Here is a 27,643-nt window from a genome sequence, read left to right on the forward strand (position 1 = left end):
GTTTACTGTGATTTTCTCCTTTTGCTACTCTATCTCCTTCACCATATTTGTAGCCAATTTTCTGTTTTAAAATTCTATCCTCAGAAGTGCCTAAGAACATTTTACTCTCTGGATTAGACATCCATTTTCTGCACCCCACACAATGGATGAAAAAGATATGTCAGGAAAATTCTAACCAAAAGGAAGCTGGTGCAGAAAAATGGGGTTTAGGTAATAAAAAATTATTAGGCGTGAAGAGAGTCACTATGGAGTGATGACATATTCGAGAGTCAAGGTGATTCAAGAATTTTAAACATGTGTAGGCTTAGTGAAATAATCTCAGAATATGCAAAATCAGTTTGGTAGATTCCAGGGAGATTTGAAAATCATCAGTGGATTCGGAACTTCAAAATACTTCACTTAATTATAGACACATTAGGAAGATAAAAATTAGCAAGTATAAGGCGCCTGGGTGGCTCAGTGGGTTAAGCCTCTGCCTTCAGCTCAGGTCATGATCTCAGGGTCCTGGGATCGAGCCCCATATTGGGCTCTCTGCTCAGCAGGGAGCCTGCTTCCCCCTCTCCCTCTGCCTGCCTCTCTGCTTACTTGTGATCTCTCTCTCTCTGTCAAATTAAAAAAAAAAATCTTAAAAAAATTAGCAAGTATATTAAAGATGCAAACAACTCAATTAAATTTATATCCAACACATAGAGAATATAGACTACTCTTAAGCACACAACGAACATTACAAAATTTGATCAGCACTGGGTCACAGAGCAAGTCTCAATAAAATTCATGGCATATGTATTACAGATGTTGTGTTTGCTCAATGGAATAACTAAGTTAAAGCTCAAAACAAATATCTGAATTTAAAACCTTGTATGTTTGGAAATTGAAAAAGAAACTAATAAATTATGATTTAAATAATAAATTATAATGGAAATTTAAAATTCTTAAAATTATACAACAATAAACATACACCTCTCAGCATTTACAGATATAACAAGAGTGGTGCTCTAAGGAAAATTTATACTCTTTGGCACTTACCAAAAAAAAAGGAAAATGGCTAAAAATTAAAGGCTAAAAATTGCAAGATTTGAGAAAGAACGATAGAAGGATCCCAAAGTACTATAGAGAAGATGCATATGGCCCAGAGTTGTTTCATGGTAAAAACAAAACTAACAAAAACTAGAATATAAATATCTCTGGTGAGGATAAGGAGGAAAAAACCTAAAAGAGCATTTTGAATGTAAAGAAGACATTAATCATTTTAAGTAGAGAATTAAAATATAACGTGACAGATGCCAACAACCTTAAAAACAGAGAAAACTGGGTGGGGGGGGGTGTGAAAATAAAAACAACTCACCAAAACTGACAGAAGAAATAAGTGATAAAAATACTGAAGGAATGGTTCTAAATCTTCTGAAGAAGGAAAAAAAAAATGGACTTAAATAATTTTACCAGTAAGTTCTACCAAACATTTCAGGTATACATCATTTCACTCTTTTATCACCATGCCAACAAACAGAGAGAAGGGACCCTTCTCCCTCATTTTATAAGGCTGTCATAGCCCAGACACCCAAAACTACACTGACATGTTGAAAAAGTCAAGTTAGAACACTCCTTTACTCACTAAAATGGATTAAAGAACTTTAAATAAAATACTGGCAAATTGAATCAAACCTTATAAAAAGACAACTTCAAGATAAATCTGGCTTAATACCACTTGGGTATAAAACACCTTTTTTTCTAAACTAATGGATTAAAAATTATATCACCATTTCAATAGGTTGAGAAAAACCTTAAGATAACATTCAATATACATTCATGACTATAAACGTTCAGTAAACTAGGAGTATAGGGTCACTTTTATCATCTAATAAAGGGTATCTATAAAAATCCTACAGCACATGCCATACTAAATGAAGAAACATGATCAGTCTTCCCATTACTCCCAGCTCTGCTAGACATTGTATTGGGTTTCCACGATAGTGCAGTGAGGACAGAAGAATAATCAATCAAGTGCAGAAGGATTAGGAAGGAGGAAATAAACCAGTCAAGGGATCTTCTACATGGAAAACTCAAAAGAACACATAGATTATTAGAAATGATACACAAAATTCATTTATTTTATTTTTCATTTTATATTTAAATTTTAAATACTGATTAACCACCAAAAATGATAGAAAGTGTAATTGTTTAAAAGACTGCGGTTTAGAGTAATATATGAGAGTATCAGAACCTAATAATTCCAATGAAGTATGTAAGCTTCTACGGGAAGATCCTGAATGATAGTAAGAGATGGTAAAGACTGCCTGAGTAAATGGAGAAACATACTGTAATCATAGAAGTGAAACGAATCTTTAAGATGTCAATGGTGTTAAAGTTCATCTATAGATTCAATGTAACTCCAATCCAAACCCCAACAGGGTTTTTCTTTTTTTTTTTCTTTTTTCTTTTTTCTAAGATTTTATTTATTTATTTGACAGACAGAGATCACAGGTAGGCAGAGAGGCAGGCAGAGAGAAAGGAAGGGAAGCAGGCTCCCGGCTGAGCAGAGAGCCTGATACGGGACTCTATCCCAGGACCCCGGGATCATGACCTGAGCGGAAGGCAGAGGCTTTAGCCCAATGAGCCACCCAGGGGCCCCAAAAGTGTTTTTCTTAAAACTTGGTAAGCTGATGGTAAATTTGTGGGGAAGAATAAAACTTCCAAGAATAACGAGGATACTTTGAAAGAAGAGCAGAGGGAAGAAGCATCCAGCCCAATACTGATTTCATAATAACTAAAACAGTGTGGTACTGCCACAAAATATATTATTTTATTTTTTTAATTTAATTTCTTTTCAGTGTTCCAGAATTCATTGTTTATGTACCACACCCAGTGCTCCATGCAATACGTGCCCTCCTTAATACCCACCACCAGGCTCCCCCAACCTCCGACCCTCCACCCCTTCAAAACCCTCAGATTGTTTTTCAGAGTCCATAGTCCCTCATGGTTCACCTCCCCTTCCAATTTCCCTCAACTCCCTTCTCCTCTCCATCTCCCCATGTCCTCCATGTTATTTGTTATGCTCCACAAATAAGTGAAACCATACGATAATTGACTGTCTCTGCTTGACTTATTTCACTCAGCATAATCTCTTCCAGTCCCGTCCATGTTGCTACAAAAGTTGGGTATTCATCCTTTCTGATGGAGGCATAATACTCCATAGTGTATATGGACCACATCTTCCTTATCCATTTGTCCGTTGAAGGGCATCTTGGTTCTTTCCACAGTTTGGCGACCGTGGCCATTGCTGCTATAAACATTGGGGTACAGATGGCCCTTCTTTTCACTACATCTGTATCTTTGGAGTAAATACCCAGTAGTGCAATTGCAGGGTCATAGGGAAGCTCTATTTTTTTTTTAAAGATTTTATTTATTTATTTGACAGAGAGAGTGAGATCGCAAGTAGGCAGAGAGGCAGGCAGAGAGAGGGGGGAAGCAGGCTCCCCGCTAAGCAGAGAGCCCGATGTGGGGCTCGATCCCAGGACCCTGGGATTATGACCCTAGCCGAAGGCAGAGGCTTAACCCACTGAGCCACCCAGGTGCCCCGGGAAGCTCTACTTTTAATTTCTTAAGGAATCTCCACACTGTTCTCCAAAGTGGCTGCACCAACTTGCATTCCCACCAACAGTGTAAGAGGATTCCCCTTTCTCCACATCCTCTCCAACACACGTTGTTTCCTGTCTTGCTAATTTTGGCCATTCTAACTGGTGTAAGGTGGTATCTCAATGTGGTTTTAATTTGAATTTCCCTGTTGGCTAGTGATGATGAACATTTTTTCATGTGTCTGATAGCCATTTGTATGTCTTCTTTGGATAAGTGTCTGTTCATGTCTTCTGCCCATTTTTTGACGTGATTATCTGTTTTGTGTGTGTTGAGTTTGAGAAGTTCTTTATAGATCCTAGATATCAGTCTTTTGTCTGTACTGTCATTTGCAAATATCTTCTCCCATTCCGTGGGTTGCCTTTTTGTTTTGTTGACTGTTTCCTTTGCTGTGCAGAAGCTTTTGATCTTGATAAAGTCCCCAAAATTCATTTTTGCTTTTGTTTCCTTTGCCTTTGGAGATATATCTTGAAAGAAGTTGCTGTGGCTGATATCGAAGAGGTTACTGCCTATGTTTTCCTCTAGGATTCTGATGGATCCCTGTCTCATGTTGAGATCTTTAATCCATTTTGAGTTTATCTTTGTGTATGGTGTAAGAGAATGGTCGAGTTTCATTCTTCTACATATAGCTGTCCAATTTTCCCAGCACCATTTATTGAAGGGACTGTCTTTTTTCCACTGTATATTTTTTCCTGCTTTGTCGAAGATTATTTGACCACAGAGTTGAGGGTCCATATCTGGGCTCTCTACTCTGTTCCACTGGTCTATGTGTCTGTTTTTATGCCAGTACCATGCTGTCTTCGTGATCACAGCTTTGTAGTAAAGCTTGAAATCAGGCAACGTGATGCCGCAAAGTTTTTCTTTTTTAACCTTTCCTTAGCAATTTGGGGTCTCTTCTGACTCCATACAAATTTTAGGAATATTTGCTGGAGCAAATAATTTTTGAAATTATACCGGTGGAATTTTTGAAAAATACCGGTGGAATTTTGATCGGAATGGCATTACAAGTATAGATTGCTCTAGATAGTATAGACATTTTAACAATGCTTATTCTTCCTATCCAAGAGCATGGAATGGTCTTCCATCTTTTTGTGTCTTCTTCGATTTCTTTCATGAGTGTTCTGTAGTTCCTCGAGTACAGATCCTTTACCTCTTTGGTTAGGTTTATTCCCAGGTATCTTATGGTTCTGGGTGCTATAGTAAATGGAATAGATTCTCTAATTTCCCTTTTTGTGTTTTCATTGTTAGTGTATAGGAAAGCAACTGATTTCTGCACATTGACTTTATATCCTGTCACATTACTGAATTGCTCTATGGGTTCTAGTCACAAAGTATATTATTAAAGAGAAAAAAAAATCAAGAGCTCATGACACAGAGATCAGGACTTGCCCCTAAACCACGAGTGAGACTCTTAACCGACTGAGCTCCCCACGCTCCCCTGGAGGAGGATATTCTGACATACGATCCATTACGAATTATTTAAAAGTATACAATGTATGTTATTTCTTAACACGTCCAAGTGACCGATTCAGCAGCTTGGTCACAGATCGACTCAAAAACTCAGAGATGGCGAGGAGCTGTAGCTGGTCTGAAGTATTTGTTGGTAGACCTTGAATGCACAGCAAGGTCGTAGTGTTAAGGTTAAACCCCTCCATTTGCTAGAAAACACGTTCCTACGTGTAGCCCTGCCTAGCAAGCTGTTCATCCCGGCACAAGGTCCCCATCCAGTTCCCCCAGGTGGGTCCTCCCTGCAGCCGCCCGGGGCCTGCACCCCGCCCAAGAAGGGTAGCTGTAGCATGAGTCAGAGCAGAAGAACCATGACCGTGGGCTGGAGGCTCCTCTCTAGCCTCCAGCAAGGACCACAGGCTGAGCCCCTGTTGCAGGTGCTTCTTGCAGAACGGTGAGGCTCCAGCCACAACCAATACCGCAGTGCGGAAACTGTAATGGAACCCGGGTCCCCCTGCAGTCGTCCATTCACTCCTTCACCAGGATTTACTCCGCAGCCATTTCCTAGGACATTTATTGATCTTACCGCAGGCTGTGTTCTGAATTTGGCAAATGGCAAGGTCCTGCCATAATACCGCCTCACCACCCCGAACTCCTCACACTAAGACATGGTAAACCTATCGAATTCTCGTGGCAGTCACTGAAAGCACCAGGGAGTCTCCTGATACTAGACTCTTCGAAATCATGTAATCAGAGTGATTTGGAGCAGAGATACCACCTCTGGGCACTCGAGTTCTGTAACACTGAGTTCCTACCTTCAGTGAGAGTCCAGGGAGAGCCCATTACCTCTCCTCCTTCTCCCTCAAGCGGATTACTAAGGGGCAGGGGGGTACCAAGTCAAAATGTCTTCCGATGCTCAGAAGTACTCTTTTCAGAGCTATTTGTGCGTGTGTGTGTGTGTGTGCGTGCGTGTGTGACTGGGTTTAATAAAAGCCTGTACAACAGCCAAACTATCAAAATGTTAAAAACCCACAAGTATGTGGCTTACCTCCTAGAGTTTTTCATGTCATCAATGACTGAGATGTTAGAATTACCAAGCTAATGCGAGAGACAGCCATGCTACAGTGGGGTGGGCCCTTGACTTGGCATCAGAACATGGGGTGTTACTGAGCTTCCCAACTACCATGATCCCCCCCATAGCACCCTCCAAATTCCCGTGGTCTCCCCTGCTCCCCAAAGAAAAGGGCCACTCTGAGATGCTGAGCAGCCATATTATGCAATACCTTGTCCTTCAAAATTCAAATGCATTTACCAGATATGACCCATCTAGAAGTAGGTGGTGGGGGGAACCTCCCTTTCTCTTCCTCTCCTATACATCTCCTTAGGTGCGAGGTGTTTTCATCTCCTCCTGGCCACAGCCATGGTCAGCCCCTCTGTGTTTCACATCTCAGCCTGGCCTTGCCCACGTCTTACCTCACTTACCACAACTAAGGATTTAAAATCCTCCTGGAAGCCCCAAGCTCTTCTGGTGCTGTATCTCCTTTCCTAGTTTCTACTTGCAATTCCCTTTTTCTCCGCTAATTATACCTCTTCTTTCAGGAAGCGCCTCTTACTCTCCCTTTGTGAGGGAGCGGTGGGCCTCCTATGTAAGATGATAAACGATTCTGTTCCCTCCAGCTCCTGGCTGGAGAATCATAGGTGGGGAGCCCAGGCTTCTGAGGAGGCCAGGGTGCGTGAGCCTGCTGCGTGACAGAAGGGGGAGGGCAAAGGGGCAGTCACAGGTCTCCACAGAAAGATGGAGGTCACTTGTTTAGCAGTTGTCAAATTTAAATCTTCAGGGAGAAAAAGAGCTATCTAGAAAGGATTGTAGGGACAGTTTCCTCTGTATGGTGCTGTCTAAGGCCTGTGCTATCTCTCCCAGAAAATGAGCTGGATTCTCTCTCAAGGTTTGGGGGAATCCACAGATGTTCCCTTCGTGGAGACACCAGATGCCACAGTGCTACTCTTTCTCTTTCCCCTTCCCTTCCCTTCCCTCCCTCCCTCCCCCTCCGCTTTCTTTTCCCCATCCTTTCCTTCCTCTTCCCTTCCCCCTTCCCCTTCCTTCCTTCCTTCTTTCCTTGCAGTTTCTATACAGAACGACTATTTTTTTCACAGTCTTGAGAAAGTAGTCATGGGAGTTGGAAGTGAGTAATAGTACTAAGATCCCTTCTAGCACGAGTCTTGGGCTCTTGGGAGACGAGACACAGGGAAACACTTCTTTCAAGCTTCCACTCTGCACATTGATTGATCGGTAGTTTTGGACAAATCACTCAGCTTTTCTAAGCCTCAGTTCCTTCATCTGTTAAGGAGACATTATACTAATGGCTCTTATATTGTCACTGTAAGGGCTGAATCATACAATATATGTGCAAGTATATTTTAAACTACTCAATGATTTCAACTTAATTGATTCTTATAATTCATTCAAATGCCTGTTCTTGAATCCCCTTAATTTAAAGCAATTTGCAAAACATGTAGTTGAGAAGGGCCATTGTGACCGTAATATTTTATTCCAGCTTGAGTGAATCAGTGTGTACACACTAGCGCCCGCCGCCCTGCCTCGCCTGGGCCCTTGGCACTGCTGGTGTGTCACAGTGATCAATGGAAGGAGGAGGGCGCCCTGATCCTGGTGTGCAGGCGGGGAGCTCTGCCAGAGCCATCTGCTCCCAGAAGTTAAAGGCTACAGAAGGAAAAATGTGGTTATAATTTTTTGCACTAAGAAGTTTGATAAAATAATTGTCCCCATTTTTTTTTATGTGATGCCTCAAGGAAAATAATAATAAAACAAAACCCGAGGAGGGAAGGTTATCTGCCAAATGACATTTTCCCTATTCTTTCTGCTTCTATTCCTAGAAAGGAGACATTGAAAACTGCAGGGAAAGTGTTGGCAACATGCCAGGCTTTCTTGTTTTGCTCCTAATCACAGAGACAGGCAAATTTCTCTTTTGGAGCGTGACAGCCTAATGCCCACCCCCTCCCCCCCACTGGCGTCTTTGGATAATAAATAAAAATAATGATGGTGACATTTATCAGGTACTTAGTGCCTGCGGCCACCACGCAAACCCAGAATGAACGTGGTTAATCCTTCAACAATTCTCTAGGGTTGGCACAAAGTGAGGATACCCAGCCCAAGTGCGTAAGTGGGAGTAAGCCAGGAAACGAACATTACTTCCCTCCTTCCTGGGCATACCTTCCAAAGCATGATGTTGCTTTCCCGATTTGGGAGCTACAAATCAGGTTTCAATCCTCATAGTGGAAGTTTGACGTGCTCATGGCAGAACCACAGAGACCTGGAACTGGAAGCCTGGGGGAAGCCCATGCATCTTTCTTGCTTCCTCCAGTTGCCCTGGGTCTTTGGGGATCATGGTATTTGAGAACAGGAAGCTACTACAAGTAATGAAAACCCCTCTGAACGTCTTGTTTTCAAAGAAGAAAAATAAGGTTTTGCTGAAGATCGGCAGTATCTCTCTCTTTAATGTTACCTTATTACTCGACCTGGTTTCGGAAGGAATGAACTAGGAAGTGAAAGTGTTTCGCTGACGAGGGGTTTATTAGTGGTCCAAGTGCACTGAAACCAGCCGGGGAGGGCCAGCCTTCCCTGGCCAGGGAGAGCTCCCGCATGCTGAGCTTCCTGCCACACCAGCTGGTCTGGTAATATCGCAGGCAGACTTGCACAAAGGGACGGTTCACGGCTCTGCTCTGGGGAAAGCCATGCCTAAGGGTTTCCTTACAAACTCTCTCCAGGAATCTCTGTTCACAGACTCACGATGGACATTCTCTGCCTTCTCCTCGTGGTGCACCTGACTGGTACCCAGGGGAGCTAGTGCTGCCCGGCCCCTCCTCCCTGCCTGGCTCTGCTCCTGCCACCAGCCCTGCCTGAGCTTTCCAAGAGTCAGCTGCCTTTTCCCCCACGCCTGTTTGTGCCAGTTGCACTTGTGATTTTAATTATAGGATTTAACATTTTGTAAACGGCTGAAGTATGTGGGTGATAAAGTACATGTGTGAAATAAAGTACATTTGTGAAAATGATCATATTTATCACATCTAAAACACTACTGATTTGAAGGCAAGTCACTATTTTTATGTCTCGTTTAGAGAGAACAAAATACTGACAAACCACGGTACATCATTGATTGTAAGCATATTCCTATTTTTTTTAAATACAATATGAGGGAAAATTGCATGTTAGAATTGATAAAATACAGTAAGTTAAATGAAAAGAAAAACTCTATGAAGAAGACACAATTGTGGGATGCAAAACAAATATACAGTTGTCTATTTGCATGCACTGGGATCCAGTAACTGAACCTCTAGGCGTGTATGGAAAAGGAATTCTTATATAGATACAGTAGGAAGCACATACAAGAATATTTATAGCATAACATAATAAAAATAATAATTTTTTAAAAAAACTAAGAGAATAGAATATTTATAGCAGCAACTGGAACCAACCCAATGTCCATATGTAGAAAAGAGGAAGAACAGAATGTGTCATATTCACAGAATGGAATATTACGTAGCAGTCAAAGTAAGAAACAGTGACAACAAAAGTCTGGATGAATCTTAAGAATATAATATTAAAGGAAAGAGTGACTTCCAAAATTGTTTACAGAATTCTTATAAAATTAAAAGTAATTAAAACAAAAATTTACAGACACTTTTGGGAATATATATTGCTGTAACAAAACCAAACAAACGGGAAACAACGCAAGATAGAGATGATATCCAGGGCGATGGTTAACATGCATTGGAGGAAATGGGGAGACAAGGAGAGCGGGGAGAAATCTGGCGAGAGGTAGGTTAAACTCAAAGTTCTTGTTCTTCCTAAAGTGTGGTTAGTTCATAGCTGTATTACATTGCAAGATAATTAAGGAACTGACTGAATAAAGGAAAGTCATGTATTAATCAATTATGACAGCGTGTTATGAACCAGAAATTATCCAATCCTGTGCAACTGGGGTCCAATTAAAAGAATCCGTTAATAAGCTAAGTGGACTTCTGAGTACTAATTTTTGAAAATTATAGTAAAAATGTATGTTGTTATTAACTTGTAAGGTTTTTAAAAACATTTTGGATACATATCTTTTGCTGGCAAAGCAAAAGTGTTGCAAATATCCCCTAAAGTTGCCTTTAATGCACACAATTTCTTAAACTCTAATACTGATGGATGTATCACTTGCTTTCTTTTGTGGTATGGTATTTGTGTCCTTTTTAGGAAAAAAATTTTTTTTCTTTACCCTATGTTCTCAAATACATATTATTATGTTTTCCTCAAGTAAGTTCATTATTTTATATTTAATTTAGATCCAAAATCCATCTGGAATTTATTTTGTGTTTGGTAAAAGAAGTGGCCTCGTGCCATTATTTTTTACCTGTAGACATCCTATTGACCCAGCACCTTTTCCTGGAAATGCCATTGTTTCCACCAATGAACTGCACTATGAGCTTGTTATAAATACACCTGAGCTTGATTTTGGACTCTCCGTTCCATTCTACTGTTTAGTTTGTCTTCCTTTGAACCAGTAATAAATTTGTCATATCTCATATGATATCTGCTAGTAAAGTTCTCCCACTTTACTCTTCTTCACGATTGTTATGAGTGTTCCAGAATTTTACATTTTTGTGTGAACTTTACAATCGGCTTGTCAGTTTACAGCCTCCCCCCTCCTTTAAAAAGACCTGCTTGGGATTTTAGTTGGGATCTCATTGAATATACATATGAATTGGGCAAAAAACTGACATATTGACAATATTGATTCAATAGTACAGGATATATATAATTCATTCATTTAACTCTTCTCTGGTTTCCTTAGCACATTTTTAGGTTTGTTTGTTTGTTTAGATTTTATTTATTCATGTGACAGAGAGAGAGAGACAGCAAGAGAGGGAACATAAGCAGGAGGAAAGGGAGAAGCAGGCTCCCCGCTGAGCAGAGAGCCCAATATGGGGCTTGATCCCAGGGCCATGGTATCATGACCTGAGCCGAAGGTGGACATTTAACTGACCCAGCCACCCAGATGCCCCAGTACATTTTTAGTTTTAGCGTAGAATCCTACACAGTCTCATTAGATTCGTTATTTACTTAATATTTTTGATGTTAGTGTAAATTTTCTAAATTTAACTTGATAATTTTTTGTGATTGAAGTACAAAGAGACTGTTCACTTCTGTAAACTAACCTTATCTCCAAAGTTGTTAATAAATTCACTTATAAATGCTAATAGTTTTCCTCTAAATTCTCTTGAATTTTCTAGGTAAATAGGATCATATTTTCTGCAAATAATAAAAGCTTTGTTTCTTTCTTTCCTATGCATAGAATTTTTATTTCTTTTTCTTGTTTCATTTCACTGACTCCAGGAAAAGGTAGAATAAGAATGGTGTAACAGGTATCTCTGTCTTGTTCCTAATGTGACACTAAGTTTTCTAATATTTTCTAATATTTCTAATATTTTGCTGAGTATATCTATCAACTGGGAGTTTTTAGATGCATTATCAGGTTAAGTAAATTTTCATAGATCTCTAACTTGCTTAGGGTTCTTTTTTAATCATTAATTGACATTGAATTTGGACAAATGCCTTTTCTGCAATTGTCAAGGCGATCAACATAATTTTCTACTTTTCCTGTTAAAGTGAAGATTACAATGATTGTATTTATAATGAGAAACCAAATTTACACACTCAAAATAGTTCACTCAGTTGTAGGGTATTATAATTGTATTGCAATTGTCTCATATATATATATATATAAAATTGTTTTATTTAGCTAATATTTAACAAAGGACATTTGCAATCTATGCTTGTGAAAGTGATCGGTCTGAGGTTTTCTTATCTTAAAAATGTCTTTGTCTGGTTTCAGAATCAGTATTATATTTTGCTGACCTCATAAAAAGTGTTAGGATGTATTCCCATCTGTTCCTTTCCTTCTCTATCCTGTGGAAGAGTTTTGTGCAAGATTGGGATGTTTCTTTCTTCAATGTCTGAAAGAATTCATTAATGAAGCTAAGATATTCTTTGTGAAAACTTGGATTTAATTTTACGTATATCAAAATACTCATATTATCTCTATGACATCTGTAATAATGCTCCCTTTCTATTCTTCACATTGTTAGTTTGCATTTCTCTTTTTAGCTCTGTTTTGCAAAGTTTAATACATTTAAGCTTTTTTAAAAATTTTAAATAACTTTCAGTTGTCTTGATTTTTTTTCTACAGTGTGCTTATTTTTAATTTTATTGATATTTGCTCTTATGTCTGTTATTTCTTTCCTTCTCTTTTCCTAAAAATTGCTTGGATCTACCTCCACCACCAACTAAGTAACTTCCTTTTTTCCTTCCTTCCTTCCTTCCTTCGACCCTTGCTCTCACTCATCTTTTTTTTTTTTTAATGGATTTAGTTTTTTCTTTTTTCAGCCTGAACCCTCAGGATCAATCACCTGCTATTTTTTTTTTTCAATCACCAGTATTCCCCAAATTCTCATATCACTCTTCCATCAGTGAACCTACCCAGTATGATTTCTATCCTGGATCAATCCCACTGCTTGTCTGACACTAGGGCCACAGATCATGGTTAGTCTGGAAATTCCATGAGAGACATAGCTAACCAGTTATCCTCAGTAACAGGCATGAAGCTGGATGGATGCTCAAGAAATATCTGTTGAATGATTGAGACAAGTTCACAACTGTGGACGAAAACCACCACGAAGACTCGATCTCCATTCTAGCCAATGCCTCACATATGTACTCATATCTGTAACATATTTTTTATTTGTTTTTGATGTATTTCTTCTCTTGTTTCTTTTGGTAATTATTTCAAACTTTCAGTTTTCAATTCAATCTCTTACCAACCTCTCATCCTCAAGTCATCTTATTTATCCATTATATTATTTATTAATTCAACATACTAGGTACCAGGAACTATGTTTGGCATTGAGAAACCAATGGTGGGGTAAAGTGGACATGATTCCAACCCTTATGGGGCTTATTGTTTAATAGAGGAGATGAATTTTAATCAAATGTTTAGGTGAATATTGCAATTATTTTAAGTGCTCTGAAGGAGAGAGCCTTGGTGCTGCTGAGACCGATACTGAGTAAGTTGACCTAGGTAGGAACATTCCAGAAGATTTCCTGTAGAATATCACTTGGACTGAGCTCAAACAGGTATGCTGGAATGAACCAGAGGGAGGCAGGTGAGTAGCAGATAGCATTCTGCCCAAATTGTATAGCACTTTCAAAGCCCAGATGACTTTCTTCCATGTCTCATGCCTGCACAGATTAATATACACAATCAGAGGATGCTAGCATCTCAATTTCTCATTTTCCTGGTCTCCCTATTAGTCTTGTGTGACCTTGTTAAAGAGTCTGTTCTGGGAGATGGGATTCTTCTCCAAGACTCTCTGTCTCACCTCTTTGTACCTCCCCCAACTTCACCACACCTTTCCCCCAAACATTTAGATTAACTAAACACATTTGACTCTGTACCTCTTCAGGCCTCAGTTTTCCTACTTATCTCATGGAAGGTTCAGACTAAGGGAGTTTGAGGGCCATTCTCAGTCCCAGCAGCTTCTGCAAGGAGCTCCTTCTGCTGTCTGCAAGGCAGTGCCAGGCCCACAGGAGCTTACAGAGAAGGGGACTGCTACTGTTTCAGTACAAGCCTGCCATCATAGCCCCTTGCCCTATGTCTATAAGTCTCCTCTGTGTCTACATTCCTGAAGCCCCTCGTGGCACCTTCTTTTTTCTAGAAATACAGGATGAATCAGGTGTTGACAGAAATCTGCCACATATTTGCCCTCTTGGGCAGTGGGAAATGAAGGAAGACTCCCGGGTAAAACTTACTAAGCTGAGGGACAGACTGGAGCCAGGCTGAAGGAGTCAAACAAGGGAAGGGGTCAAGAGACACTCCCCTGGGAGCCTATGAGAGCACATCCAGGGCTGGCCTTGTCTTTCAGTTTCTAGGGTATTCACCATCAATCCCCTGGTTAAAACACCACAGTACAAGTTAAAACAAACAACACTGCGACCAGTTATCATTAGCCTGCAACAAAAGCAAAGTAGCTACTGCTCTTTGTTAATTGATTCCAGGAATCAAACATTGCATGCTCTTATCCTAAAGATTTAGGACCAAGGTCACAGGCAACTGGGACATTGCTTTCTTTTTGGTACTGTGTGGTTTAACTTAGAGGGAACGTTCCAGATTCCTGAATGTTCAAGGCCCTTCTCTCACCGGGTCCCTTTTCATATGATTTTTCCCGCCCTCCACCTCCATAGATGTCATGTCCCAGCCCAGGGCCCCCACCACTTCCCTTCTCTATGCTGACCTGTGCTCCTTACCTCTGCTCTTGCCCCCTCTGTCAGTTGCCTTCTTACACCTCTCTCCTCAGTCCTACCTGGGCCTCCAGCCTTCTCAGACCTCATCTCTGTAAGTCGTCCCTTCCTTGCTTTCATCCCTGTTGCAGCGTGTTCATCATGCAAGGCTAAGACCCAACATGTTAAGGAGTGTTGTGCTGTTTGCTCACCTGTCTCCCCAACCACACTCAGAGCTCGCCAAGTGCAGGAATCACACCAAGTCTTTTTCCCAGCATTGATGTGGGACTCAGCTCGCAGTGGTCATCGATGAATATTTGCTGAATGGGATCATTCTTACTCAACCCTGCGGCCTGGGAAGTGGTTCAGGAGCAGCTGCTCCCTTCACATAGAGATAGTGCTGGAACAAATCAGCTCCCAAGCCTGTCCCCCTGCATCCAGCCACACGTTCTTTCTGACGGCCCGCCCCAAGCTTCCATGGTTGCAGAGCCTACAGCTCTGGGCCCATGCCTTGCTTGAGGCCCCTCTGAGCTACCAGGCTCCTTCCCACAACCCCTCCTCTTAAAGAGCATCTGACAGGGTCTCACATGGAGTGACACGAAATGTGACCACAGATGGAGCCGCCAGGACAGGAAGGCAAGGGGTTTTGGCTCCAGAGAAAACAGAGGAAATTGTTCTCTCAAGCTCTGGAGACAGCCCTGGCTGAAGAGCAGAGAGCCTGAGTCTAGTCCCAGCTCAGGCACCAGGGGGTTGGGGGACCTGGGGGGGCCTGAGGGGTAGATGGACACAGAGAGGGGGTGGAAAGGAGGATTGTGGAAGGGGGCCTTCAAGCAACATGTTGGACTCCCCTGGACTCCAGGTTTATCATCTGCAAAACAACAGAGCTGCAATCTGAAATTCTCAAATTTTAATGCAAACAATTCCTTATCCAAATGTGATCATTCTTATTCCGACCCACTTATTTTAAGATTCTTCTTCTTCTTCTTCTTTTTTTTTTTTTTAATGAACTGGAAGACAAATCCAAACCAAATTCCCTTAACGTTCCAGTAGTCTGTGTTAGCAGAGACAGGTGGAAAAGGGCTTGCTCTCCCATGTGGGAAACCACAGAGTCTCTTGGGCCTAGATTTTCAGTCATGTTAAAATCCTTAGGACTTTTGCTCATTTGTTTGTATTTATTTGCTTTTTTTTTTTTTTTTAATAGAGACGTCCTGTTCTTTGGAAGGTTTAATCCAGGCATCCTGGATTTCTAATGGGCTCCCACAAAGATAGGACACATTTATTCAAAAAAAAAAAAAAAAACACTCAAAGTTCACCGAGTCAGTTTCCCTGTAGGCATGCACACCTGGACTTAAACTTGAAAGCAAATAGGGCAAAAAGGAAAGTGTAGTTAGAACCCATCTTAGAAAAACTTTTAAGACCTATTTTTGAAACCTTTGTGGGATCCAAAGCCACAAATACACTGACCCTGATGCATTCTTTACTTTTCTTTTTCAAAAACTAAAAGGTTAGGGAGCTTGTTCTCCTTCCCAGCCCCAAATGTTATAGAAGCTTTCAATCAACATACACTTACCAAGCACTTTTCCCTGGGTGAGGCTCCCTGCGAGATGCTAGGGATACAGAAATACATAAGAATGGAGGGGAACAGAGCTGGAAGCTTGGAGGGGAAGTTCAGCGTCTCTCACTGCAAATTCTTCCGGGGTAAGCATGTCCAGAGTATAAGTCACAAGGCTCCCAAAAGAGCTCATAATGGCTCTCCAAGGAAAAAAGCAAAGGAATAGTGGTTTGCCAAGTAAAGAAAGAGAATGACATCTGAGAGAGGGAACGAGGCCACAAGGCGAGATGTATGAAATGGCATGTGACTTCAGAAAGCATGGAAGAGGTGGAGGCAGACAGATGACAGGACGGGCAAGAAGAGAGACAAACACACCACTGAACAAGCCAAATTAGGAAGCAAGGAAAATTCCAGACTAAGGTGCTAGGGACTGATCCTCTGGACAATGGGGAGACAGACTCGGTTTTTAAGCAGATGTCACATTCAGACTTGCTTATCAAAAGGCAGGTGATGAATAGGAAGGAAGACAAGATCCTGGTCACAGAGGGGAGGAAGTAGTTGCAGTCATATGGATGGACACGGGGATGGTAACAGCAACAGGCTAGGAGGAAAAAGTTTTTTTTTTTTTTTTTTTTTTTTTTTTTTTTTGGTGCATGTATCCTTTTATTTTTAAAAATTTTTTTTATTTTTTAATTTTTTTTTTATTTTCAGCGTAACAGTATTCATTGTTTTTGCACCACACCCAGTGCTCCATGCAATCCGTGCCCTCCCTAACACCCACCACCTGGTTCTTCCGACCTCCCACCCCCCCGCCCCTTCAAAACCCTCAGGTTGTTTTTCAGAGTCCATAGTCTCTCATGGTTCACCTCCCCTTCCAATTTCCCTCAACTCCCTTCTCCTCTCCATCTCCCCGTGTCCTCCATGTTATTTGTTATGCTCCACAAATAAATGAAACCGTATAAAAACCACGTAGGTGTAAAGATGTCCAGCCCCAGAAAGACGGAAAGGGAAGGACAGGGGGAACTCAACAATATCTTACAAGGCTGCCTTGGGACGACGGTGCCCAAGCACAGAGCATTGAGTTAGCCTCTGTGTCTGGTACTTCATCCCTGTGAAGTCACTTAAGCTTCCCGAAGCCTGTAAGTAGGTACGATGCTTATTACCATTTTACAAATGAGGAAACTGACGCACAGAGAGATTAAGTAACTTCTCCAAGCTCACTCACCGAGCGGTGATCCACCATTTGATCCAGGATTCAAACCCATGTGGTCAGCTCCAGAAGCTGGACCTCAGCCGCTCCCCAGGCATTTGGTTAAAGATGGACCGGGTAGGAGGGGACGCAAGCCAAAGAGACAATTGTTAATTCAGCCTTTGACAAGTGAGGCTGAGATGCGTTCACCCAGGATCACATGCAGGGGAGTCTGGGAGGCCTTCAGAATCTGGATATTTACAGCACTGACTCTGCACGGAGCCCGGCCACCCCCAGAGGTGCAGCACAATCCCCACCTCGGGCTCTGCCAATTACTAGCTGGATCAGATCACTCTGTCTTTCGGGGCCAGCCTCTTCATCCACGAATTGGTCGGAATAAAACTTAGCATGTGCATTCGATAAGACCGCTCATGTGAAACTGTGGGTACAGGCCATGGCATGTAGCAGTGGCTTCATAATTCTCTCAGTCCTCTCCCGGGGATGTGGTACTTGTCAGGACGTGATCCACGACTCATGTGACCTTGCTCTGGTTAAGAGATGGGCGGTCACAACTGTCTTTTCCAAGTCCGGGGAAAGCTAGAGGTTGGTTTAGGAACCCCTCAAATCCTAGGCTTCCTGCCCCCCAGCAGCAGCCCAGTTATGGGGTGGCCTCGTCTGTGAGTGATGCATTTCCTGATGTCCATGGGCAGCCTACTGTCCACCTGGAATCACCACTGAGTCCCAGGAGCATAAAGACTAGGCTGGGGGGAGAGAAGTCATTACCAAAGAGGGAGGGGGAAGGACAGAAAATATCCCAAAGGAGGGGCCTCTGAACAATCCTTTGCCAAGTATGTGCAGAGAAACTGAGTTAATGAGCTTCCTCTTTGATGTGGGCCTTGAAGAAGGAAAGACTGTATCAGCTTCTGTTAGCACAATGGGCTTTTTAAAATGAAGCTTAGTGGGGTGACTGGGTGGCTCAGTCAATGAAGCATCTGCCTTTGGCTCAGGTCATGATCTTGGGGGCCTGGGATCAAGTCCCGCATCAGTTTCCCTGCTCAGAGGGAAGTCTGCTTCTCCCTCTGCCTTCTGCTTCCCCTTCTTGTGCTCTCTCTTTCTCTCTCTGACAAATAAATAAATAAAACCTTTAGCTACAATAAAATAAAGGCTAGTATGACAGTGCAAGTAAAATGTTGCCTCTTGCAACACTGCAGACATTGTTTTCAGAAACACCCTCAGTTCTTACCTCTGGGGCATCAACACATACAGGGTTTCAGAGGATTGGCACTGAACAGAAGGAATGGCTCTTAAAAATCTAGATGGAAAGTCCAGCTCAAAGGACAGGCCCCTCAAATTAAAAGTAGCAACATTCAGGGGCGCCTGGGTGGCTCAGTGGGTTAAAGCCTCTGCCTTCGGCTCAGGTCATGATCCCAGGGTCCTGGGATCGAGCCCCGTATCGGGCTCTCTGCTCAGCAGGGAGCCTGCTTCCTCCCTTCTCTCTCTCTGCCTGCCTCTCTGCCTACTTGTGATCTATCTGTCAAATAAATAAATAAAATCTTAAAAAAAAAAAAGTAGCAACATTCATACTTGTTCAAGTGGGAGTTCAGTGAAGGTTAGACAGAGAAGTTCGCCATCTTGGCAATAGTTAGTCTGGTCATAGCAGAGGCGCTGGGTCTTGCTCCCAGTTCTCCAACTCATGCCCCAAACCTACTGTGTTCAGGCAAGCCATCCCTGGGACACAATGTGGCAAGGGCCTTTGTGAGTGTTGCAGGAAACCATCAGACCAGGCTACCCCCACGTATTCCTCATCCTTGTCTTTGGACAACTCTAGAGGAAAGTGTGACTGAGTGCCTTGGCTGGGAATTGCCATCCACATGCCCTGGAAAGACAATGAGGAACACCTATTTCTTTCTGTTCTCACCCTCTGTGAGGCACTTTGGAGAGACTTTCATTTTCATTTCTAGCAAGCAATGCCCTTTTGAATACATATAGGAGAAATTCAACTACTCCCTTCCTATGTCTATTATTAATAATAACATAGTTAGGGCAATTACAGTGGGCAATTGTGTTATTCTGCTAACATCGTCTTAGCTTTGTTATTGTAACACTGACTTGTTTCCTTAAAAAGATGCTATCTCTTCATAAAGTTTTGTTATTCTTGGAGATGTTCCACTTATCCATCCAAGCCTGGCACACTAGCACCATCTTTTGGAAATCCTCCCAAGGTTATTTTCCAGGACTGGTGGCCTTCTCACTATTCCACGGCACTTTGCATAGGACTGATACCTATAATGACTATTGATTTATATTATGTATCTCCCAGGAAACTCAGTCACGAGCCCACCAAGCAAGAGCAGGGGGTCTTTAATCATCATAACTTTGGGGTCATCATTGCGATCAACCCTATTTCCCCCTTCTGCTAGAACTGACGGTACAATCAAGTTCTACCACCAGGTGCCCAAGTGACACTCTCCACAATAACCATCCTGCTCAAGTCCTGTCCTCTGGCTCAGAGTCTGGTTCAGAACACCACCAATCCAATATCTGATTTTTGATTTAAGGTCTTCCATTTATAGGAAAATGAAAAAAAAAATTCCAGCTGAAGCACATGAGTGTGAAGTCCAGTGTCCAAGAAATAGTTTATATTAACAGCTTGGAAAAGCTGGGCTGGCAGGACATACCAAGTGCAGCTTTTGGAATGTTCTCCTGCCTCTAAAAGGAAAAACCTAAGCACGCATGGGTGGTCCCCTCCACATGTAACAATTTAAACTTAAAGATATCCAGCAACATTTGGAACCCTCTTTTTAAAGGACTGTAAAATGAACACTTGGCCCATACACTTCATGGGCCACTTGGGTACTAGCCAATTGTCAGCCATAAATGGGTCCTGTTATTCCAGTGCACGTTGAGGGTCAACTGTCCCCCTAAGAACCACTCCAATCCCTAGCTAACGACTTCCCACCGAGCCGATGATGGTGAGAGCTTTCTTTGGGAAACTCCATCTTCCTAATTCTCAAGAAGGCCTATGTTCAGGAAGTCCCTGCTTATCCCTGAATGCAGTTTGGAATGCAATTATATTTGTTGTCCTGAGCAGTAAATTTAATGTTGGTAAGACAAGAGGAGTTTCCATGGTGTTTGACTCTTAGCGCTGTTACTATCACTAGAGCCTTAGTAATAAGAACATTTGCCATTGAGGTCACCTACCGTGTGCCAAGCCCTCCGGCCTTTACCACAGAGACAGAAGGTGTTCTTATCATTTGCCACTTATAGAGAAAGAACCTGAAGTTTGGAGAAGTTCAGCATCTTCACAGGAGTAATACAGCTAGCAAGAGGGAGGCTAACGTTTGGAAAGCTAGTCACTGTAAATACTACAGTCTTGACTATTCTGTCACACTCCCTGCAGACATGGCAGTCCCGGACACACCCTGAGGGGCCCATAGCTATGGGTGTGAGTTCTTAAGCATCAGGCACTAAAACCACAATCTGCCCCATAGTCCTTACCTGTGCCTTTTTCTGCCACTCACTAAATACATGACACCACTGGTCATGAGAGAAACCAAACAAAAATGTACTCAGCAAACACACTGCTGGAAAAGCAACTTTTTTGACAGTGTGGAAAAATGACATCTTTATAGATAAAGGGTATGGTCATTTGACAGAGAAAATGGTAATTTGTCACATTTTTTCCCAGGGCTTTTATTATTTAATTTATTATACACATATGTTGATGTGTGTATAATAAATGAAAGCCAGTATTTTCAGTTTTGTAGAAAGAACTAGCAGAATATAAAAACAGAGAGGTGTCTCCACTGACAATGAAATGGAGTACCGTCTATACAGAGATTTGTACTGGAAATTCAGCATATGGGTCTGGGTTGAAAAAGGCAGAGGACTGGCTCACAATTTTCCTCCTCTAAAGGAGGCATCAGGGATGGACTCCTAATCTCCCCGTCTTGGGTTTGGTGGGGGCGGGGGGTGAATGGGGAGAGCAGCGGTTAAAGATTGGCTAGAATGAAGAGGGGCAGAAAGTCTACTAAGTGAAGATTACTTCCAGACCAAATGGTATACCAAAGTAGAAATCCAGAAAGCAAAGCCTCCTCTTTTTGCAATGAGCAGTTTGGGGGATGTGAACCCAATATTTATTTCATGGTTATTTTGTGACTCTTTACCAAAAGTCAGACCTGGTAGAATAATCAGCAATTATAAGAACAGAGTGGAAGGAGCTCAACAAGAATGCACCGTGCTCAAGTAAGATGTGGAAACCCTCCCCACTTCTCCTCCCGGAGAGTGTGGGAGGCAGATGCGTTTCCAGCATGCAACACGAGGTAGCATCCCCCAAAGTAGCAGAAAGGAACAATAACAGTTTAGGTGAGTTTGAGGAGACCTGGGAACAGTAGAGCATTGTGCCACCACCCTGACCACCCTGACTATAGGGTGGTGGCACAATGACGGAGGGAACGGCGCGATACTAAGGAAGACTCTTCCTTTGATTGTGTGCATGCCCAACGTGAAGTGGAAGGGATGGCCCAGTACCAGCAGAGCGAGGTGCCTGGATGAGCGGTCAGCAGGGACGTGTCTGGCTTCCCGTTGCTGCTGTGCAATAGGCGGGTGTCCAGAAGCTCCAGCAATTCCTGGGGAGGGGAGGTGTGGAACAGACGGACCAGCAAAGTCCTGGAATTACCACCCAACAGGGATCATGTCAGGGTCTGGGGCCAGTGACATTGAATGTTATCGCAGGTTTGAAGGCCAGGTGGCATTGACGGCAAGACCCGGGATTTGGCCAGTATAGAGACCGGTGTAGACGTTCTTCAGACTCCAGTGTATAGGTATAGAGCCCTATTCCCTACCCCCGCCCCTGGGATCCAACAGGGCCCCAAAGACACATAGCTACCCTCTCATAAATACCCAGACATCCCATGGTGAGAAGTAGTAACAAGGGGAATGGGGGGGGGGGACTATTTTTCTCTAAATAAAGTATTTTGAAAAAGAAAAGATTTAGATGTGGCTAATTAGTAGATTTAAGTAACTTTCTCCAACATCCTTAATACTCACTATGGCAGGAAGTTATGAGAAATATTAGATTAGAGAATTTATTGAAAATAAAATAAAGTTTCTTTAAAATTTGTGTAGGGTTGTTTGGCTAAATTTAAGAGAAAAACCACTGACATACCTGAAAGACACCTGAAATTAAAAAAGAAAAATTCTTCTCCCTGAAGAGTAAGAAAAATTGCTTCTCTAATGAGGGAAAAAGAAATAAATTTCTGAGTGAGGTCTTACGAAGATCTGAAAGAATATTGGAGCTATACATCAAATACCAGGATTCCTAACAGAGTAAAACCTAAGATACAGCTTTTAAATGTAAATGGGAATGAGAAGTATAACCTACTGCCCCAGCCTCCACAATCACAGAGAACTTACTGGTCCAAGGGAGAATTAACTTGATAAATTTATCCAGAAATTAGAGAGGAATAAATACCTGAAAATAAAACTGAAGGTGAGGGAGTTTGTCTCTCATGGGACAGCCCGTGGTGTGGATGGTATGGACCCATCACTGACCACATCACTCATTCCCAGTGATTACATCTGGGCTGAATGAGTGATTCAAGGTTACTTGACCATGGAAATCAGGATTTCAGCTCAGTTTTTGTGGGAAGAAGTTTGCTTGGATGTGAGTGGGGGAGACTATAACCCCGAATGCTGCTGGAAACATTTTGATACCATCCAAGAAGACAGCCTGGAGATGAAGGCAACACAAGGAAGATTCTAGAGCCAATGAAATTGACAGAAATCCTGTCAGGGACTCTTCTCATTCTTTGCCTGAAGCATGAACTCCCTCTGGATGTTCAGAAACAGAACGGAGGTATTTTATTTACTGGTTAAGCTAGTTTAAGTTGGACTTTCTGTCATATTCAATTAACAGAGAACTGGAAGAAAGATCGAGAAGACTGAATATTTATTTAGCAGGAAGTCGATAAAAAGAAAACAGAACAGATGTGGTTAATGTGATACTATGAGAAACAAAGACAACTTAGCTAAAATAAAGAAAGCTTAGTCTAAAAAAGTTCAGTAAGTACTATCAAAATTAATCCTGTGCTTGAGCATTTACCTAGGAATTTTTTTTTAATTTTGAAGATAAAGAAGCATCCAAGAAAGAAAAATGAAGAAACAGAAGAGGAAGGAAAAGAGGGGAGAAAGGGAGAAGAGGAGAAGAAACATGAAAGAAAAAAAATTCTAATGGAACAAAGAGGCTGGCTTCAAACTTCCTGCAATTCTGACAAAAGTCATTTGAAAAGAATCTAGCTTGAAAGGGAAAAATTGTGATAAAAGGATTAGAAGAATACATGTCTAGCAATGTTAATTCCTTGTGCAAAAAACTGACACTTTCATTTTTGAACACTTCCCCCCAACAAATCATGAAAATAATCAAAGCAGAAGACCCCAGCTGGCTGGAAGACAAATCCACGCTCCGTAATCCGCACAGCAACTTCAAAATAAACATTGGTGGAAAGGCTGAAATGAAACTCACTTGTTTAACTAGAGCTCAGTCTAAATAATTGTTTTTTTTGAAAACTTATTAAATACTAATTACATAAAATAATAACATATGAATAATCGTCACAATCTGGATATGAAGTTTCAACATAGAAAAACAACCGAAGGTTTCTGAAACGAATCAGCTGGATAATTCACACAGTGTTTCAGAGCATAGAGAAAGAAATCGAGGGAGGAGGGGAGAAACCTTGGAAATCATGGTTAGCAGTAAAGTCTTACAAAATTATCACAGACAGAGAAAAATGACGAGTCATTTCTGTTTTTGAATCAGTATGCAATGTTCTAACTGACTACTAGAAATGGAATCCAGCCGATAATTCAAAAAGTAATACATACTTTGAAAGTTGTACAGGAGACCATGTCATGTGTTCATGGGGTCCCATCGTTTTTTTTTTTTTTTTTTTTTTTTTTTTTTACCTGCACATACAGCTACGTTGCATTTCCCAATCTCCTTTCCTTCTTAGATGGAACCACATGACTAGTTTTCACCAGTAGAATGTGAGTGTGGTAAGGAGAGTTACCAACCACGAGAGTGGTATCCTATCTTCTGTGCCCTCTTTCTGTGCCCACTGTCCACAGTCAGGGGACCTAGAAGAGACTCTAGGCTCCCCAGAAGATTCTGACACCACTAACCGAGGATCCTGGGCTCCTGAGTGACAGTAGAACAGAACCCCTCACCAATAGCTCTGGACTAATGCAAGAGCAGGGAACAAGACTTTATTGTATTAAGCCACTGAGGATTTGGAATTTTTGTTCCAGAAAGTAATCTACACTAATAAAAGTATTATCTCACCATTTCTGGATGGCTTAATATATGGGGAAAAATGAATATAGTACATCACAATAGGAAATTAAATGGGAAGACAAAAATATAATTATTTCACTAGACATGAAGAAGCAATTGATAAGATTCAATATCCATTACTGATTTAAAGCCATTTTTAAAAATTTGGAGAAGCTGAAAAAATAGGTACATTTTTAAAATCGGTTAAAAATTGGCAGCAAATACTCACTTGAAAGTCACATTCAAACCAACTGTACAACATAATAGTATGATTTTAGAGATATTTCAATTGAAGACAAGATAATAATGACTAAAGAAAGTTCTAGCCATTACATATGGCAAGCAGTTTTTAAATTATAATTATTAGAAAGAAGGAAACAAATCATTCACATATGCTGAAACCTATAATAATTAACTGATACATCTGAGTTAATAATAAAATTCAGTGTGGTGGCCACAAACAAAACAAATATACAAAATTCCCAAGGTTTTTTTAATATACGTTAGAAATGATCAATGAGAAAAAAAAAATCCTATAATGAAGATTCACCTTAAAATAGAAAAAGGAAGAAATAAAGAAGAGAGAATTGGCTTGGGGTGAACATAGAGAGGCAAGTTAGGATCTATATTTGAAATTTTTGAAACACTAGTGAGTGACACAAAAGAAAAACAGAATATATTGAGAAACATGCTGAAATCTAGCTAAGCAAGTGAAATAGTACAGAATTTTCAAATTTCCTCAGAAAGTATCCTTAATACTGCATCCTGAAATTTTCTCTGAATATTAGGATTATAGCTGGTTTCTAATGCTTTTTATATATTTTTTAAATTTTCCTTTACTGAAGATTTATTTGTTATCAGAAAAAAAATACACGAAATAATCAAAAAGAGTTTAGAATGATAACTAACTTAAAGGTGATGTAAAAGTTTTGGGGAAAATACAGCTTCTCATCTGGCTGAGTTATGGACTTTAGTGACATTGCTTATGTCCAAGCCACAGTGCCCCCCCCAAATGTCCCCAGGAAGCTCACCTAGGCATGCGAGGCATTCCCCTAGTGGCTCTGACCCCTCAACTTTGCTGTTGCTTTATGGCCTTCCTGGGGTTTTTACTCCCTTTCCCCAAAGGGGGGCGGTGTTCTGTTCTCTAAGAACTCTTTGAACTCTGATGTAGCTTTAATTCTAGGTGCACGAGCCCATCACACCCAATCCTACCACAACAGGCCAGGCACTGTGTGATGTTCCAAGAGAATCTCTTCATGTCATTAGGACACAGAGGGGTTAAAAGAAGAGAACGAATGAGCAGCCAGGGAACAGGGAGTCTCTGCTCCTGCCCAGATCCCATGACAGTTTCACATTTGGCAGCAGAGGGATTCTGACTGTACACATTGGCCAAGACAGGCTTTTATTCTGATCACCCCAAATTTCCCTTGGAGGAGTGTTCCAAGATGGCTTATTCTGATTTCTGGGAAAAATGCTCCATAGCCCCTAAACACACCTACTTTGCCATCAGCAACAGTATGTGTTTCTTTCATCCTGGCCCTGGGAATCATCCCCCCAAAAGCAATGATTTCATTACGAGTTGAACCAAATGGCTTCATGGTATCAATTCTCAGCCGCACTCTGCCATGTGGATTGCCTGGATTACTTTAATGCGCTGCTGAGATGAGGTGATCCAAAAAGCAACAGGGTTGTGCATCCAGAATAAACTCCATGGTGAGTTAGTATTCTATTTTAATTGTTTTACTTGAATATACGTTTTTGGCATACATTAGCATACTTGAACGGTCCCTTCATAGAGTTAGAGTCATTTTAGGGATGCAGGGGGAATACAACTTCTGGCCTTTCCTTCTCATTTTTTAAATGAGTTGACTGTGGCTTGGAGAGGTTAAGTGACTTTCCCAGAGCTGCACCATGAGTGGCATGCCTGACTCTGGGACATCAAGAGTCTGCACCATTCATGGGGAGGAGGCTTTGAAAGTCATGGATGACAGGAGCCAATGGCTACCACAGTCACGAGATTACCACAGACCCAGCCCTGCAGCAGTGTGCATACTTTTCCATCGTTGCTGGGCCTGAATGTTACCCTCGTTTATTTGCTCCCACTTTCCCATGGATGTGTCCTATCCAGCATGATGTGGTCTCCCTGGTGCATTATCTATCCCAGGTTCCTCTTCTCGGCTCCTTTCCTCCCTCTTGGCCTGGTGTTCACCTTAGTCTCTAATCTCTGAAAGCTTCCGGTTCAGTGTGACGTGGATCCCTCCTCTCCACAGGTCCGGGCTTGGGACCTGGACTCTAGATTGCTGCTCGGTTTCGGTGCTGAGATTCAACCCAGGCTTCCTAATTTCCAGAGCCCAGTTTTCTGTTTATATCACACTCCTATCTCTAATAAAATGGGTTATAGACTTGAATCTCGGGGATATGGTTTTCCAAAGGCTGGGGTTTTATGAGTTAGAACTTACTTAAAAAGTTTCCCCTGATTGCTAATCTAGGGGATTCTTTCCTCTCTTAGCTGAAACTACAATGAAAATATTTATACACTATCAGGGAGGATTGCTTTGGATTTATGAAGAGGAAGATAGATAGTCCCCAGCAAAGGAACAGCTCAGGAAAGGGTAGGAACCCTGCAATACCTGAGACCCGAGCTTTGGTGGGGCTGGTAGGAGGACATGGAGTCAAGGTCGATCACCTTGCAGTCACAGATAGGGTGCAGGTGGGCCCATGACAATGATCTCATCATGTCAAAGAACAAAAACCCAGCTAGCCCCGATCTCCAGTAGGTGGAGCTGAGGGGTGTTCTGATGCAGACACACACACAGAGGAACTGGGAGCTGTTGGTGAAGACTGGACAGGACCACCGTAGTGGGGAGCATCCAGCTGAGCTGGATAGAGATGGAGACAATTGAGGCCACCACGACTCATCTTGTGAACTGGAAAGTTCACCACTGCTCCCAGACACATTTCAGAGCCCTGTTGGGACTTGGAACTTTGCACATAAGCTCTCCTGGCTCTGCTCCTGACAGGCTGTGGGATCCACCTGACCAGTCCTCTCGCTGGTCTCGGTGCCTTTCAGTTCTTGCACTGCCGCCTGAAATAACAACACGGGGGCCTCCAGAGCCCTTTATTAAAATGCAAACACCGCAGGAAGGGTTATAATTCACA

The sequence above is a fragment of the Martes martes genome (assembly GCF_963455335.1).
Source record: "Martes martes genome assembly, chromosome: 14".
Taxonomy (NCBI): domain Eukaryota; kingdom Metazoa; phylum Chordata; class Mammalia; order Carnivora; family Mustelidae; genus Martes; species Martes martes.